The sequence below is a fragment of the Triticum urartu genome, chromosome 5 (assembly GCF_003073215.2).
Source record: "Triticum urartu cultivar G1812 chromosome 5, Tu2.1, whole genome shotgun sequence".
Classification (NCBI taxonomy): domain Eukaryota; kingdom Viridiplantae; phylum Streptophyta; class Magnoliopsida; order Poales; family Poaceae; genus Triticum; species Triticum urartu.
The window spans coordinates 59,334,240-59,341,529 of NC_053026.1; the positions used below are offsets into that span (position 1 = coordinate 59,334,240).

A 7,290-nucleotide genomic window follows, 5' to 3' on the forward strand; every position below is an offset into this window, starting at 1 on the left:
CTAATACTACTAATACAGGAGTACAGCTTTGCTATCTAGAAAAATCATACAAGAGCCAATAGATGCATTATGATGATGATTCTGGCCGGCCAATGCCTTTGCTAATGTACGCTCTGCCTGCCGCAGGACCTCACGCCCAATCAGAGGAAAGATGCCATCTTCCGCTTGGCTCAAATCCATGCCCAGAAAGAGGACCTCTACAACACAATCGCTGCCTGGCAAGCTGACTACACTGCTAAGGGCAATGTAGTGACCCGGAAAAACAACCTTTTGCTCAAACAACTCTCTCAGCATGTCAAACCTAGACCCGATGACCCCCGCTGGTATCTCTCTCCCCCCTTCACCTCACCTAATAATGCATATATTAAAACAAAAACAATAACCTTTTTCTTTTTTATCTATTCAGGGCAAAATCCCCTGATTAAACCGTTACTAGCACCCTTATCAAGCATTTTAGAAAAAGACATCCACTACATGATTTAAAAGGATCTATTAAAACTTGGAGCTGCAATTCAATAAACTGATTGGCCTAAACTTTCTCATGGCCTTCCTTAGGAATTAGTGTCGGCATGGTAAAATCCACCCTACCAATCATTTATGTATCCCATGTTCTTGTTTTTATTGCTACCACCTACCAGTTAACTGCATCACCTGATCTGCAGGCACTCAAGTCAGCGGGCAGTATACTTTAATGATTTCCTCAAATTCACGGGGGCAGTTTTGATCGGCAAAATGGCAGGAGATGCCTTTAGTCATTACAAGGCAAAACAAGATCATGATGGCCACAAGGGATCAAGCTAGCTTGCTGCATACAAGTCAACTAGTTAGTACCTGGTCTTGCAGAGAACCAAATCATAAGTCATGTCTGCTAGCTAGCTTCTTATCACAATTGTTAGAATGTTGTGAATGTGCCTACGCTGTTGTCGTCTCTGTTTAATTATGTTGCCTCCCTCTATCAGTGTGTGTTATATCTGTTTTGCTGATGAGTCAGTCTCGTCGAATTAAGCTATTGGTCGCTGTATATATATGTGTTTCCTCTTTCTTGGAACTCAGTGAGCCTTCATGTCTGTTTGCTGTATGTATGTGTTTCTGGTGTCACCTCTGTTTTAATATTGTGTTTGCTTGAGGAGCTTATCTCCCTCTATCTGTGAGTGTGCCGTTTCTCCTGCTTATATTAAATAAGCAGCGCTTATCTTCCTCTATCTTTGAATGTCACTTCTCTTGCTGATTAGTTGGTATCGTCCTGATTAAATAAGTAGATGCCGGTTGCTGTATATATGTATTTCCTCTTGCTTGGAACTTGGCGGTCTTCAAGATATGCTTGGTTTTGCAGTGGTTCTCTTGGGTAGTCTTTGTTTCAGAATTTGTTCTTAGGTTGCCCGCAAAACCTGTCGACCTACTCAGCTTTGGTGTGAACTTGTTCAAGTCAATACTCATCTCAATATTGTGACTGATCCTAATATGCCCTTCTAGCCGGATTTTCCCTTGAGTCTTTACTGTCCACATTCATGTTTCTAGTCATTTGAACACCGTTAGCACCACAATCAACTCCAGCAGGACATGTTTCAGAGACAGAAACTCCAGATTGCTGAAGATTTCTATAACCAAGCATTTGCTTATACTGAATCACAGGAACACTGTGTTTCCGAAAATCCCTGCTGCAGAAATGACGTGCAGACAATGGGCCCTCCCGTCAATTTCCACTAAATAAACTTCCAAACAGTTTCCTAATAGGCAGAACATTTACGAAAACCAAAACTAAGCAGGCACATGCTTAAGAAGGAACAAAACGGTATTAGGGGGACACTCGACGGCTCACAAACATGACACAATACTTAAGTCTCCCAAGCACAAAGCACAGCATGATTCTTCATGTCGATGGCGCCCACCCATGCTTTTATAAACAAACTTTATCATGCACTCCACATACTATGAGTTACTCACATACTATCTACAAATACTAAGAAACTTGCAATACTTAACTAGAAGGGGCACTCAGTGTTGAAGGTGACTATAAGTTGCTGTCCAGAACCATACGAGGAGATCCTGGAAACGAAGAATTTGGATATGGAGTAGGAGTAAGAATCAATTAAAATTATGAACCTCCCTGGCTCCATTTTCTCATAGAAAAAACGAAACTAGTCAATACAGAGGCCTCGCCCCAAAGCTGCCAGAGCACCGAAAAACACAAAAAGAAAGTAACATGCTAGGTTCTAGGTCTGCAAGACCTTATAAATGCGTTGATTCCACGGTCAAAGGTATCATAATCTGCTTCTAAGGGTCTGTTTGGATGGTTAGTTTTTGGTCTAAATTACTCCCTCCGTAAACAAATATAAAAGCGTTTCTTATATTTCTTTACAGAGGGAGTACAATATAAGAAAAACATAACTGATTTTTTTCCTGGCTATAGATTTAGCGGGGCAAAATATGAGTGAACATCATATGCCATAGTTTGGCCTTTTCAGACTTCAGATGCTCCCTGTCGGTTTTTTTAACATTGCTTAAATTTAGTTATTCCCTGATTACAGGCTTGCAAAGTGGTGGACAAATGATGCCATGATAATACTGTTATGTATAAAGAAGTGGCAGCACATTGCCTTTAGTTCATAAGGTGTAGAAAAGATCCCTTTGAACAGAGAGGAAACACGTAAACCACTTGACATAGGCTGTTCTTCTTTTATTTTCTATTTGCTTACTTGAGAGGTGAGAACCTATAGTTGTATAGCTTAATCTGTTTTCGGACTTCACATGCCCCTCAATTGATAATATAAATCTGTCAGGGAGCATATGATAGGTGATGAATGCCTTATCATCTCGGATAAGAAACCTCAGTTGAATGCAAGTAAGCCTACCCTTACTTCCTTAAACAAACTCTTGCCTCCTTAAGTTTGTGCAATTTCAGTCTGCTTTTAAACTATGAGTAACAGTTCTTCCTTCATGTTCGGTTAAAAATAAATAAAAAACCATGCTGTACTACAAAGATAAATGCATGTGTATTGCTGATAACCTATTTTGAAAAGTTAATTAACTATATGTCAGCTGCATATGACACGCTCTGAAAACCAGGATGTAGTGTCATGGTGTTTAATTCATTGTAGAGTTGGACTACATGATTGTACAATCTATTATCCGCTCCTTAAAATTTCCATGTCCATCCTGTGAGATGGATTCAGGTTGGATTTTACATGTATCTTTCTAATTGATCAAGCTGCATATTTTAAATACATCAATATGTTTTTCCCACCAGTTGGCCACCTATGCCTCTTTTACATGTATCTTTCTAATTGATCAAGCTGTATCCACCTTTGCCTAGCATTAGATAAAGGATCCAGGTTTTTGCTGTCGAGGTTGTGCCTATTAGTGATGTACAATCAGCAATTACTCTGCTCTTGATACATACCCATTCTTGTGCAGTGTCAATGTTATCTCCTTTATGTGACTTTTGGTCCGCACTTTGGTATCCACTAACATGAGAATTAGGAATATGCTTGCTTGCACAATATGCAACTACTTTTTTGCTCTGAATTCAGGACATACGCATGTTGGTTACTACTTTCTGATTTTTTAGTGCTCATCCATGTCATATACGTATCAAATAGGCAGCAGGGAAAAGGTGGACATATTTTGCTTCAGTTTGCTCTACAAAATTCAATAAATGCAATTTAATAGCTTGTTGTTCTCTTCCATGGTCGGAGTTTTGTACTGTAGAAAGTAAAGTAACTTGTATTGACATGTTTATGTAGGACTTAAAATATTTTACTTCTTGAAGATATTCAGTTGCATTTTGCAAATCTCTGTTCACTTGCTCAAAGCTTACGTGGCAAACTATTTTGGTTAGTATGTGTTGGCATCCATAGTGGGAATCTTTTTAAGTGATAACACAAATTGACGTTGATTGATAGCATCCATAGTTACCGATGTTTGGTTTTAACTTTTTTTAGGGAGTGTTTGGTTTTAACTAGCATGCCTTCTCCTTGCTAGAGGCTGCTGTTTTTCCGTGTACACGACTGTAAATTGCTATCTTGTATATTTATCAATGTTTTAAATAGCGGGCTATGGAAAATAGCGGCGGGCCTCCAAATCAGCTACAGCGGAGCTATAGCGGGCTATTTGTGAAGGCGGTCATTTAGCGGCACTTTGCTAAAAAGGCTATAGCGGGAGTGAATTGCAAAAAACCATCACATTTGGGGCTTCATCTGCGAAAAACCACCAGGTCGCTAATCATTTGCAAAAAACACCGCGCATTCAGTAAACATTTTGCAAAAAGCACTGAACAGGTGATTTAGCCCATTTAATCACTTTCTGACATGTGGGGCCGGAATGTAAGGAGCTGACTTGGCAAAATAATCACACACAGACCCCTAGTAGATTTTTAAAAAAAGCAATCAGCCCCCTGGACCATGGCCGGCAGAGCCCGGCTCCCGTCGCCGCCGCCAGAAGACGCCCGCCGACCGGGCGGTCACGGAGACGAGGAGGAGTCTGTGTAGCAGCGGGTGGGCACACCGGCCGACGGCCATCTCCGAACCACGAGGGCCAGCAGCGCATTGTCGTCATCGGGGAGCCGTAGCTCCTGTGCAGCGTCCGCGGCGTGGACTGCATGGAGGCGGCCGCCGGGAGCTCGGCCTTCAAGCCACCGCGGCGCCCGCCGGGATGCTGTGGCCGTGCCTCGGTCTTCTACGAGGGAAGCCCAGCGCCGCTCGACGCCGTGGATGCGGGCCAACCTCCATGCGCTTAAGCGCCTCCTCCTACCCCCCACTCTGCCCTTGCTTGCGCAGCCGCAGCGGAGCGTCCACGCTCGCAGGAGAGCCCCGCAGCCCCGTGCGCACGCGCCACCGAGCCTCGCGCCGCTCCGACCGGACTTCCCCGCAGCTCGTCGCCGCCAGTTCACCGGGCACCACCGTAGCCCCCTCTCCCTCTCCTTCATGCCCCGTCTCTCACGCAGCTCCCCCCTCTCTCTCTAGGACGCTGGCCGAAGCCGGATCCGCCGCCGGCCATTAGCCGCAACCGCCGGGAACAAGCTCCCCTGTACACGCGGGTTATGAGCTCGTATAGGCGCGCAGCGCCACGACCATTCCCGGCGAGGGTGGAGCGAGGAAGGAGAGGCTTGATTGCTTTTTTTTTAGATCCAGGGAGGTATATGTCAATTTGTTGCCAAATCAGCTTCTTACATTCCGGCCCCACTTGTCAGAAAGTGGTTAAACGGGCTATTTCACTTGATCGGTGCTTTTTGCAAAAGGTTTACTGAATGCGCGGTGATTTTTACAAATGATTAGCGGCCTGGTGATTTTTCGTAGATGAAACCCCAAATGTGATGGTTTTTTGCAATTCACTCCTATAGGCGGGCTATAGCGGCTATTTAAAACTATGATATTTATGGCCCTGATCGGTTTTGAATGGTCGAATGTTTGTGATTCCCAAGATGGGCTCTTGTGTCTTTATGAGTTTGTTAGCTCCATAGCAATCAGGACATGTTCCTCTCCTATTCCACTGTTTGGTTATGTCCTCTGAGTTGTCTGAATTATTTTGGCATACCCAATGTTTTCTGTGAAATCCCTAAAAACTCTATGCTCCTTGGAGGGCGTGGGGTGGAGCTCAGCTCACGGAGGTGCGGCATTGCTCGAGGCAGGAACGGTGCCCGGCCCCGGCGGGACATCCCCTTGATGGTGGTAACTTCCTGTTGGGAGGATTTACCAGTGAAGACGACGGTAGGCGTACTTCGATCTGGACCTTGGAAGAGGGAGGAGTTGCACGGACGCGGCAAGGCTACGGGCGAAGCTGGGTGGCGCGGCGCAGCGGTGCCATTGCACGCGGCTGTGTCCGGGGGAGAGGCCGGCCATGCCATGCAGCCTACCTGGGGTGGTGGCCTGGTGGGCTTGCAAGCGTGGGTGGGGCATGGCGGCGCACTTGCCAAAATCATCAAGTACTTTCTTATTGGTCCTCCAATTATTCTCTGTACTGAAGAATCATGCTCATCTGCTGCAGGTTCTTCCGTTACTTTCTCCAACAATTTCGCTTTACATTGATTGATGGTTTTTGAAAAGCCTTTACATTGATGGTTCATGTGTTCAAAGTTTGGATGTCTGAAGTTTGTTGCAATACTGTGTAATCACCAGTTAAAAGTGTGGTTTGGTCTTGATTGTAGAAAGGGAGTTGTTATCTATACAATATTCGTTGACAAGGCTAGCCTTCTTCCCCTGTTCAAGGATTCACAAATCACTTTTTACACTTCTAAAAAGCCCAAAAGGTGTACATGCATGAAACCTCAAAAGCTATTTACCAGTTCGGCAACTATACCATCCTGCTAATTTCACAGCTTCCTCAGTCGTCACATAAACATATACACTATTTTGCTTTGGCTAGATCTGGATTGTTAGTTGATCATTTAAGTATGCTTTTTGGATCTTGCTTATCACTCTTATGTCTCAAGGGTTGGTGTCACATTTGTTAGATGTGATCTTAATATGTTACTTTGTCTGTCCCATAATATAAGAGCATTTTCTACACTAGAGAGGGAGGGAGTACCTTCTAATCCTTTTTGTGACGGGTCACTTCAGTTTGATGAGTGTTTTATTTGTCTTAGAATTACAAGGAAAAAAGACTACTTTTATTTGGTAGATATTACTTCAGAATCTTGTTGGCTGAAGAATTCGGTTGAAAAGGTATGTTTGTTTCAGATTTCCCTCATCCATGACAACATGTCATTTAGCTCTTATTCTATTTCCCGCTGTTTGTATTTATTGTTTTTTTTGCCGATGCGAGCATGGATACAGGTGTCCAATTTATCATATGTTTAGCAAATAAGAGCATCTATAGTCTTGCGATAGGCAAATCTGGCCCCTCAAATATCTGCGGACGCGTCCGTGGACACTGACCGGTTGTGCCTCGAATAATGCGATCCACATCCGGACACCTCAATTATCATATCTCAAATTCATGCAACTACGTCGATGCACACACATTGTCCGGCTACTCCATCACTACTAACTAAACATGTCATCTGACTACCAAAATTTGGCATGTTTGGCTATGATGGAGATCATCCACAGCTGCCCTTGCCCTTCCGGCACCCTTGCCGTCCTTCTCGCGAAAGTACCGGTCGAAGACACAGTAGGGATTGAGCCGGATATGCTCCTCGCCGGAGCCGTCCTCACTGTCGATGTCCTCCTTCTCCTCCTTCGGTGGCAGTCCAGCCATGGCACGGACCGTCCGTTTCTGCTCTCGGGCGAGGGCGCGCATGTTCCTCCGCTGCCGTTTCTTCACAATGCTTGCGCGGATGGCTTCCTCCTCTGC

General features: G+C 44.6%; 1 long non-coding RNA gene across 1 annotated transcript; it reads left to right on the forward strand.

The window, feature by feature from the left end:
* Positions 1–6: 6 nt before the first annotated feature.
* On the forward strand, positions 7–1,110 carry LOC125555638. The gene is made up of 2 exons (XR_007304791.1): positions 7–323; positions 663–1,110. It is a non-coding gene; the product is annotated as an uncharacterized LOC125555638 (long non-coding RNA).
* The last annotated feature ends 6,180 nt before the right edge of the window (positions 1,111–7,290 follow it).